Genomic DNA, 11,269 nt, shown 5'->3' with positions numbered 1-11,269 from the left:
TTAAAAACCGTTTGTTTAGGATCAACGCGTCAACAATAATAATTCATGCCACCCATATCCAACTGGATATATGTGCCTAGATCTTTCCTCACCACATGATGCTTGCCAAAAGAGGAAATAAAAAGGAATAGAGGGAAATACTTTGACTCTTGCATAAAAGTAAATACATAAAAGTAAAAGATAGGCCCTTCGTAGATGAAAGCAGAGGTTGCCATGCGCTTTTTGTTTGTATGCTCAATCTCTTAGTGCAAAAGAACGTCACATCATATTGCCCCTTATGATACCAACCTTTATTGTGCAGTCTGTCGCTTTTATTCTTTGCCATCACAAGTTCGTACAACACTCAGTTTTCTCTTACACTAAATAATCCAACACTTTTAGAAGCAATTTTTATTGCCTTATTGCACCGATGACAACTTACTTGAAGGATCTTACTCAATCCATAGGTAGGTATGGTGGACTCTTGAAACAAGATGTGGGTTCAAGGGTTTTTGGATGCACAAGTAGTATCTCTACTTAGTGCGGAATTTTTGGCTAGCAAAGATGGGGGGCAAGCACCACATGTTAAAGGATCTATGACAATATAACTTCTATGTGAATATGAACAAGCATGAATCATTACGTTGTCTTCCTTGTCCAACGTCAACAATTTTGGCATATAATATTTTGATGGGGGCTCACAATCACAAAAGATGTCCAAGATAGTATATTTGCATGTGAATCTTCTCTTCCCTTATTAATTCTTTCATGAATTGCATCATTGACCAATGCTATGTTTGTCAACCTCCAATAAATTTTTCTATTTATACTCTTCCTTATGTGGTGTCATTACTTACCATAAGATTAGCATATGACCTTTTTCATGTATTCCCTTTCTTTTTATTGAGCAAGGAAGTAAAGAAAACAAAACTCAAACTAAACTTTATTATATATCTCGCACACGATTACAAGGATGTAACACTAAGCAAACACTCGGAAAGAAAGGATCGAACTGAACTTTTATTCATCTAAATCAAAAGATAACTATGGATCGAACTAAGATAAGTAAAGGCAAAAGATAATGGGGGTGATACGATACCAGGGCATATCCCCCAAGCTTGGCACAAGCCAAGGGGAGTGCCCATACCCGATACTCAAGTCTCCTTTGGTGATGAAGAAGGAGGTGGTGGTGATGAAGTAGAAGCGATCTTATCCCCCTTCCTTAGCTTACGCTTGAGGATGGAATTTTCCTCCTTTAAGTCGCCAATCTCCTGCTCGAGCTCTAATATCTTTTTGCATAATTCTTGCTTGTTTTCCCGCAAGAGACAAAAAGGGATAAACTGGATCTTAGGTTTCTTTGCTTTATTAGGGAGACCTGACTTGTTGAATTCCACGTGCATGTCCCCGGGTTGAGGGAATGGAACTTCAACTTCGTCAGAGCTTGTCTCCTCCTCCCCTTTGGGCTCATAGTCTTCTTCTTCCTCCGAAGTCCAGCTATAGTGCTCCAAATCCGCATAAACCTTCGGGTTTGCGATAAAATCAGCAACATAGCCCTCACCCTCCGAGTCTTGGGATGACATATTTTCAGATCTGTCAAGAAAGCAACAAGGCAAAGAAAATAGAAGATTTCTCCGTGATACAGTGGTCAATGGGTCCGGGGGGTATATAAAGATTTTTTTTTTATCTTGGGAAAGAAGCAAACGGAAGAAAAACGGAGTCTGGAAGGTACCCGAGGTGGGCACAACCCACCTGGGCATGCCTGGTTGTGCCCACCAGGGTTACCTTCCTGGTTGTTTCTTATTTTCCTAATTTTTAAAATATTCTAAAACTGACAAAAAATATTTTTGTGGATTTTTCAAAGTCCGTTTACTTACCATATCACGTACCTCCTCTTTTTTAGTTATTTTGGAGTGTTCCGTAAGGTTTATTTTATGTGTTCTTCCGGCGTCATAGTTTGGATAATATTACTTTCAACATTAATGGGCGTACCTGGGATATAATGTTCTATTCTTTGCCCGTTGACAACCTTCGGGTTAGTACGTTCAGCATTATTTATTTTGATGGCTCTAGATCGATAAACCTCCTCGATAACATATGCTCCTTCCCATTTGGAGAGAAGTTTTCCTGCAAAGAATCTGAAACGAGAGTTGTATAGAAGAACATATTCCCCAACTTTGAATTCCTGTTCTTGTATCCTTTTATCATGCCATCTTTTAACCTTTTCTTTAAATAACTTGGCATTTTCATAGGCTTTGGTTCTCCATTCATCTGGTGAGCTGATATCAAATAACCTCTTTTCACCGGCAAGTTTGAAATCATAGTTGAGTTCTTTAATTGCCCAATATACTTTACGTTCTAACTCAAGAGGTAAATGACAAGCTTTTCCATATACCATTTTATAAGGAGACATACCCATAGGATTTTTATATGTTGTTCTATAAGCCCAAAGTGCATCTTCTAATCTCTCAGACCAATTCTTTCATGGCCTATGGACATATTTTTGTAATATTAACTTTATTTCTCTATTGCTAAGTTCAACTTGACCACTAGACTGAGGATGATAGGGTGATGCAATTCTATTATTGACATCATATTTAGCAAGCATTTTACGGAAAGCACCATGAATAAAATCAGAACCACAATCAGTCATTAAATATCCAGGGACCCCAAACCTTGGGAAAATGACTTCCTTAAGCATTTTAATAGAGGTGTTGTGATCAGCACTACTGGTTGGAATAGCTTCTACCCACTTAGTAACATAATCAACAACAACCAAAATATGTGTATACCCATTAGAGGAAGGAAAATGTCCCATGTAGTCAAATCCCCAAACATCAAATGGTTCAACAGCAAGAGAATAATTCATAGGCATTTTCGGACGCTTACCAATATATCCAATTCTCAGATATTCATCACAAGATAAAACAATATTACACGCATCCTTGAAGAGAGTAGGCCAATAAAAACCAAATTGCAATACCTTGTGAGCAGTTCTATCTCCTGCATGATGCCCTCCATATGCTTCGAAGTGACATTTCTGTAGGATTTGTCCCTGTTCATGCTCAGGTACACAACGTCTAATAATATCATCTACTCCTTCTTTATAAAGATGTGGATCATCCCAAAAGTAATGTCTTAAATCATAGAAGAATTTTTTCTTTTGTTGGTATGTGAAGCTAGGTGGTATATATTTAGCAGCAATATAATTAGCATAATCAGCATACCAAGGAGTATTACGAGAAACATTTATTGCAGCTAATTGTTCATCAGGAAAACTATCATTAATAGGCTGTGGGTCATCAAGAATATTTTCTAGCCTAGACAAGTTATCAGCTACGGGGTTCTCAGCTCCCTTTCTATCAGTGATGTGTAAATCAAATTGTTGTAGCAAGAGAACCCACCTAATGAGTCTAGGTTTGGCATCTTTCTTTTCCATAAGATATTTTACAGCAGCATGATCGGTGTGAACTGTAACTTTAGAATCAACAATGTAAGATCTAAATTTATCACAAGCAAACACCACTGTTAGGAATTCTTTTTCAGTAGTAGCATAATTGCGTTGGGCACTGTCTAGAGTTTTACTAGCATAATGGATAACATTTATGTTCCTATCAACTCTTTGTCCTAGAACAACACCAACAACATAATCACTAGCATCACACATAATTTCAAAAGGCAATTTCCATCAGGTGGTTGAACAACAGGTGGAGAAATTAATGCTTTCTTAAGTGTTTCAAAGGCTTCTACACAATCATCATAAAAAACAAACGGAAATCCTTTTGTAAAAGATTTGTAAGAGGCCTAGAAATGTAAGAGAAGTCTTTAATAAACCTCCTATAGAAACCAGCATGACCGAGGAAACTACGAATACCTTTGATGTCTTTAGGACATGGCATTTTCTCAATTGCCTCAACTTTAGCGTTATCCACCTCGATACCTCGTTCAGAAATTTTATGCCCCAAGACAATACCTTCATTAACAATAAAGTGGCACTTCTCCGATTCAAGAGAAGATTAGTTTGCTCACATCTCTGCAAAACTCGATCAATTGCTCAAGCAATTATCAAAAGAAGTTCCATAAAAAGAAATGTCATCCATGAAAACCTCAACAATCTTTTCACAAAAACCAGAGAATATAGCAGTCATACATCTTTGAAAAGTAGCAGGTGCTTTGCATAAACCAAAAGGCATGCGTCTATAAGCATAAGTTCCAAAAGGACAAGCAAAGGTGGTTTTCTCTTGATCAGGTTGTGAGACAGGTATTTGAGAAAAACTAGAATATTCATCAAGGAAACAAAAATGTGTGTGCTTTGATAGTCTTTCTAGCATTTGATCAATAAAAGGTAGAGGGTAATGATCTTTTCTAGGCTTTATTTAATTTTCTAAAATCAATTACCATTCTATAACTAGTGACAATTCTTTATGGAATAAGTTCATTGGCCTTTAAATCATCTACTATTAGCTATGGGATAGATTATACCTGCTTCCAGAAGCTTCAACATTTCTGTTCTTACCACTTCTTTCATTTTGGGATTTAAACATCATTGGTGATCAACAACAGGTTTAGCATCAAGTTCCATATTAATTTTGTGCTGACAGAGAGTGGGACTAATGCCCTTTAAATCATCAAGAGTATATCCAATGGCAGCTCGGTGCTTCTTCAGAACCTTCAATAATCTTTCTTCTTCATGTTCTGAAAGTTTGGCACTAATAATAACAGGATATATCTTTTTCTAATCAAGATAAGCATATTTCAAAGTGTCTGGTAGTTGTTTTAATTCAAACACAGGATCACCTTTAGGTGGAGGAGGACCTCCTAGAGTTCCAATAGGAAAATTGTGTTGAAGCAGAGGTCGTTGTCCAAAGAAAATTTTATCTAGTTCATTTCTTTCATGCAAATGCATATCATTTTCATGGTCTAGCAAATATTGTTCTAGCAGATCAGTTGGAGGTACGGCAATAGAAGCAAGACTAATTATTTCATCCTTACTAGGCAACTCTTTCTTATGATGCCTACTAAACTTGCAAAAAATAAACTCATGAGACTCATCACCAAAACTTACACCGACTGTTTGTTTCTCGCAATCTATTTTAGCATTAACGGTGTTCAAGAAAGGTCTACCAAAGGTAATGGGACAAAAGTCATCTTGTGGGGAACCAAGAACAAGAAAATCAGTAGGATATTTTATTTTCCTACACAAGACTTCAACATCTCTAACAATCCCAAGTGGCGTGATGGTGTCTCTGTTAGCAAGTTTAATAGTAACATCTATGTCTTCTATTTCAGCAGGTGCTATATCATTCATAATTTCTTGATATAAGGTAAAAGGAATAGCACTCACGCTAGCACCTAAGTCACATAAACCATGATAACAGTGATCTCCTATTTTGATCGAGACAACAGGCATGCCAACAACGGGTCTATGTTTATCTTTTTCATCGGGTTTGGCAATTCTAGCAGCTTCATCATAGAGGTAAATAACATGCCCATTTATATTTTCTACCAGGAGATCTTTAACCATAGCAACACTGGGTTCTATCTAGATTTATTCAGCAGGTTTGGGTGTTTTAGTATAGCTTTTATTGACCACAGTTGAAACTCTAGCATGTTCCTTAATCTTAACAGGGAAAGGTGGTTTTCCAATGTGAGTAGTAGGAACAACTGGATCAACATTATAGATAATAGTTTCATCTTTAGCTATGAATGTTTCTTTAATTTCTTCTTTAATAGGTGTGATATTAAAACCACTTCTCCTTAGGGTGATCAACATGAGTAGATTGAAAGTCAAGTCCATATTTAGTGCTAAACTTTTGAAAAGCATCGGTATTCATAAAAGATTTAACACAATCATACTTAAGCTTAATACCTGACTCCTTACCTTCGTCGAGTTCCCAATCATCAGACTTGCGTTTAATTCTTTCTAAAATATCCCATCAGAATTCAATAGTCTTCTTCATAACGGAACTAGTACAAGAAGTATCAATCATGGATTGATCATCACGAGAAAGCCGAGCATAAAAATTCGGAATAATAATTTCTCTTGAGAGCTCATGATTGGGACATGAATATAACATTGACTTAAGCCTCCCCCGAGCTAGAGCGATACTTTCTCCTTCACGAGGCCAAAAATTATATATATAATTCCGATCACGATGAACTAGATGCATAGTATATTTTTTTGGTGACATTCCAATTTCAATCGATCCAGTCCAAGATCCAATATCATCGCATAGCCTATACCATGCCAATGCTCTTCCCTTCGAAGATAAAGGAAAACCTTTTTCTTAGCTTCATCTCCGGGTAAACCTGCAAGCTTAAATAATCCACAAATTTCATCCACATGTATCAAGTGCATATCAGGATGTTCGGTTCCATCTCCTGCATAAGGATTAGCTAGCAGTTGTTCTATCATACCCAAAGGAATTTCATAACCAATATTTTCAGTAGGTGCGTTAGGTTGAGGGGTAACTAATTGTGGTTTCGGTCGAGGTGAAGATACCCCGAACAAACCCCTCAAAGGATTGTTCTCCATAGTAACAAGTGACAATAAATTTCAGCATGTAGTAATAATTTTTCCTTACCGATTTCCACTTACCAAGAGTGCTTCACTCCCCAGCAATTGCTCCAGAAAAGAGCCTTGATGACCCACAAGTATAGGGGATCAATCATAGTCCTTTTGATAAGTAAGATTGTCGAACCCAACGAGGAGCAGAAGGAAATGACAAGCGATTTCTAGCAAGGTAATGTCTGCAAGCACTGAAATTATAAGTAACGAGTAGTTTGATAGCAAGGTAATTTGTAACAAGCAAGTAACGGTGACGGTAACAAAAGTGCAGCAAGGTAGCCCAATCCTTTTGAGGCAAGGACAGGCCAAAACAATCTCTTATGATAAGCAAAGTGTTCTTGAGGGTACATGGGAATTCCATCCAGTCACTTTCATCATGTTGGTTTGATTTGTGTTTGCTACTTTGATAATTTCATATGTGGGTGGACCGGTGCTTAGGTGTTGTTCTTACTTGAACAAACCTCCTACTTATGATTAACCCCCTGGCAAGCATCCGCAACTACGAGAAAAGTATTAAGAATAAATCTAACCATAGCATTAATGTTTTGGATCCAAATCACCCCCTTACGGAATAGCGCATAAACTAGGGTTTAAGCTTCTATCACTCTCGCAACCCATCATCTAATAACTACTCCACAATGCCTTCCCAGTGAAGTGTCATGTAGTTGACGTTCACATGACACCACTAAGGGAATCACAACATACATACCATCAAAATATCCAACACATACCAAGTTCACATGATTACTTGCAACAAGATTTCTCCTGTGACCTCAAGAACAAAAGTAACTACTCACAAATGATAATCATGCTCAAGATCAGAGGGGTATTAAATAGCATAATGGATTTGAGCATATAATCTTCCACCAAATAAACCATATAGTAATCAACTACAAGATGTAATCAACACTAGTTGTCACCCACAAGCACCAATCTATAGTTCTGGTACAAAGATTGAACACACGAGATGAACTAGGGTTTGAGAGGAGATGGTGTTGTTGAAGATGTTGATGGAGATTGCCCTCCCCAAGATGGGAGAGTTGTTGGTGATGATGATGACGAGGATTTCCCCTCTGGGAGGGAAGTTCCCCCGGTAGAATCGCTCCGCCAGAGGGCAAAAGTGCTACTGCCCAAGTTCCGCCTCGAGACGGCGACGCTTTGTCCCGAAAGTCCTCTGTTCATTTTTTTCTAGGTCAAAATGACTTATATACTAGAACATGGGCACTGGAGGTGGGCCGAGGAGGGCACAACCCACCAGGGCACGCCCAGGTGGGTTGTGCCCACCTGGTGGGCCCCCTATGGTAGTTATTTGCTCCAATAATTCTTATTTATTCCATAAAAAATCCCCATGAAGTTTCAGCTCATTTGGAGTTGTACACAATAGGTGGCCCGACGTAGCTTTTTCAGGTCCAGAATTCCAGCTGCCGGTATTCTGCCTCTTTGTGTAAACCTTGCATATTATGAGAGAAAAGGTATTAGAATTACTACAAAAAGCATTATTATGCATAAAAGCATTGTAAATAACAATAGGAAAACATGATGCAAAATGGACGTATCAACCGCCTTCTGTTTGGCAGCCTCTTCTTTGGCCTTCTTCAGTTCGGCCTTGAGGTTCTCGACCTCTGCGGCGACAGCTGCGGTCATAATCAAGCAATTCTTGCTTAGGGATAACCTCGAGTACCTTGCCCAACAAGGAGAACCCAAATTACTAAGTCTCGATCGGACTAATTAACCTTGCGCTTCGTCGAACCGCTTGTTGACAAGGTCGAGCTCCACATCGGAGCTTTTGAGCTTCCAATTCATTTCGGCCAGCTCTATGACATTGGCAGCCGCCGCCAAAGATGAGGCCTACACAACAAAGCTTATATCATTTAGACTCCTGATTCAATGGTTTTCGATCCTCCGCCAGGCTTTTTCAATACTGATGGAGTCTCGGGGGCTACACTTAAAGAACCTTAACTATCATAGGTATTCTTTGACTATTCGGTCCCCATCTGAGTTTTTAAAACTCACCCAAGGCTCGGGGCTGCCATATATACGAGGATTGCACAACTTTGTTTGCAAAATTCATTTTATGGAAAGATTATTACATGGCTTACCTCGAAGCCTGTCAGGAAACCTCCAAAGGCTTCCTTTAGTCCGTTATTAACGGACCGAATACCTTGCAAGACCACGCCCAACAAGGCTTGGCACTCCGCGACGACAGAGGAGTTGTTCAAATCCTCCTCCATTATGTCCAGCCACCCAGTCGTGACACGGTGTCTGGTGTTTGGAGCTGGCGGTGGAGCTTGATAACCATCAAGTATAGGGGATCGCAACAGTTTTCGAGGGTAGAGTATTCAACCCAAATTTATTGATTCGACACAAGTGGGGCCAAAGAATATTCTCAAGTATTAACAGTTGAGTTGTCAATTCGACCGCACCTGAAAGACTTAATATCTGCAACAAAGTATTTAGTAGCAATGTAATATGGAAGTAACGGTAATGGTGGCAAAAGTAACAATAGCAGTTTTATAGCAATCGTAACAGTGGCAATGGAAAAGTAACTAAGCAAAGATCAATATGTGAAAAGCTCGTAGGCAATGGATCAATGATGGATAATTATGTGACCAGACCTCAAATGGTCTGTGCTGCTGTGCACCAGTGTCATCCCTGGATCAGTAATCCCAATTAAGTGTCATCAATAACCCAACAAAATTAATTAAAAGTAACATGGTGATGATATTCAAATGATAATCCAGGTACTAGATACTCAAGTTGTCCATAACCGGGGACACGGCTAACCATGATTAGTTTGTACACTCTGCAGAGGTTTGTGCACTTTTCCCCACAAGACTCGATCGCCTCCGCTTGATTCTCGCACTTCATGATGTTTGAGAAACGGATGACCGAGACACAGTCTTTCCGAAGAGGTCCCCTTAACCGATAGATAGGCCGGTACACCTACAATCCCCTACATCTGCTAGCCCATCATGGAAAGGTTTCCCACAACTTACTCAACTATGCTAGAGCCCATAATAGCTTGTGGCTGCACACAGAAGTTTCCAGCATGAATAATCTTATGATCCCTTTGAACCTGGGTGGCGGTCCTTATACAAACAGACAACACTGGATTCTCCAGGTGCCTCAATCCACCCAGATGTGAGTTTTAGTTGCCACCTTAAGTAAACCATTAAATTAACAATCTCACATCTGTCATGGAAAATTCACTCAAACCCAATCCACGTCTACGAGCATAGCATAGCAGTATAAACAAACGTAGAAGTAACTCCCAAGGGTTTGATAAGAAAACAGGTAATAGGTACTACCTCAACTACTTCCCAATTCCCACAGTTTAATTTTATCCTAACCATGCAAGTGTTTGAGGAATAGATCTAATGCAATAAAACTAGGTATGGAAAATATGATCAAAGTGTTACTTGCCTTGCTGATGATCCGCGAAACCTAGCGATTCGAAGTAACAAGCAGCACACTCCGGGTACTCTATCGCAAACAAACAAGCAAACAATAAGTACTCATCTAATGCACAGGTAAAACTCGAATAAAAGATCCAACCAGAAAGTTCAACTTAAGAACTCCGGTTTCCAAAAAGAATCAACTCGAAAGAAGCAACGAAAGTCAAATTGCGAAAGAAACAAGCTTTGTTTACTAATCTGGATCTAGGTCAAATTTTACAGTAGCAAAAACTTGTTTGAGTAGGTTAAACGGAAAGAGAATTTCGAGACGAAACTCTAGGCGCTTGAATCGCCTGATTCCGATAAACGAGCGAAAAGTTAAACAGAAACGAAGATTCGATCAGAAATCGAATCTGAGAAAATCGTGGAAAAATCCGACGAAAAAGAAAAACGGACGAACGGTTAAAGAACAGACGTTCGTTAACAGAGAAAAACCGACGAGCGCGTTTGTTAAAATGAACGGTTCGGTGAACGTTCACAAAATAACAAAACCGAAAAAAACCGATCTAGGTTTTTTTTTAACGAACGGTTTTTTTTAAAACAAAAACCGGCAACCGAACGGCGGCGAGGTACCTCGTCGGGGGCGGGCTCCGGCGGGGCTTGGCCGGCTCCGGCGAGACGCGGCGAGGGCGACGGGGTGTGGGAGTGCGGCGGGGCTCGGGGGGCGGCGAACGGCGGCGGCTTCGAGCTCGGCTCCGGCGGCGGCGGGGCGGGCAAGTGCGGCGGCAGCGGGATGAGTAGAAGAGGGGGGGGCGGCGGTATAAATAGGAGGGGGGCGGTGATGGCTTGGAGGAGGGGGCGGCCGGGGAGGCGTGCGGGTGCCGGACTCGGCGAGCGGCGGCGGCGCCCCCGTGCGCGGAGAGGAGACGGGGTGCGGGCGGCTGGGCCTCGGCTGGGCTTCGGCCCGGCGGGCGCGCAGTTTTTTTTTAAATACGTTCCGCGGAAAAATATTCGTAGAAAAATAAATAAAAGTCCAAAAAAATAAAATAAATTTTCCTCGTCTAGTTAGAAAATCTAGAATAGGGTGAACATTTTTTTGACACAAAAATAACTTTTTTGAAAACATGCAATATTTTTAATGCAATGAAAATTGCAAATAAAATCCAAATAAATTCCAATAAATGATTTTAACATTTTTCCTCCAGTATTTCAATTGTTTTGGAGAAGTCATATTTTCTCCTCTCATTTATTTTGTTTAATGAAATATTTTTCCGGAGAGAAAAATAATTAAAACCAAAATCCTCGTCTTATTATTTGATGAAAAAATCAA

The sequence above is a fragment of the Triticum aestivum genome, chromosome 5D (assembly GCF_018294505.1).
Source record: "Triticum aestivum cultivar Chinese Spring chromosome 5D, IWGSC CS RefSeq v2.1, whole genome shotgun sequence".
Taxonomy (NCBI): Eukaryota; Viridiplantae; Streptophyta; class Magnoliopsida; order Poales; family Poaceae; genus Triticum; species Triticum aestivum.
The sequence above is the reverse complement of the archived record's forward strand: the minus strand, read 5'-3'. Positions refer to the sequence as shown.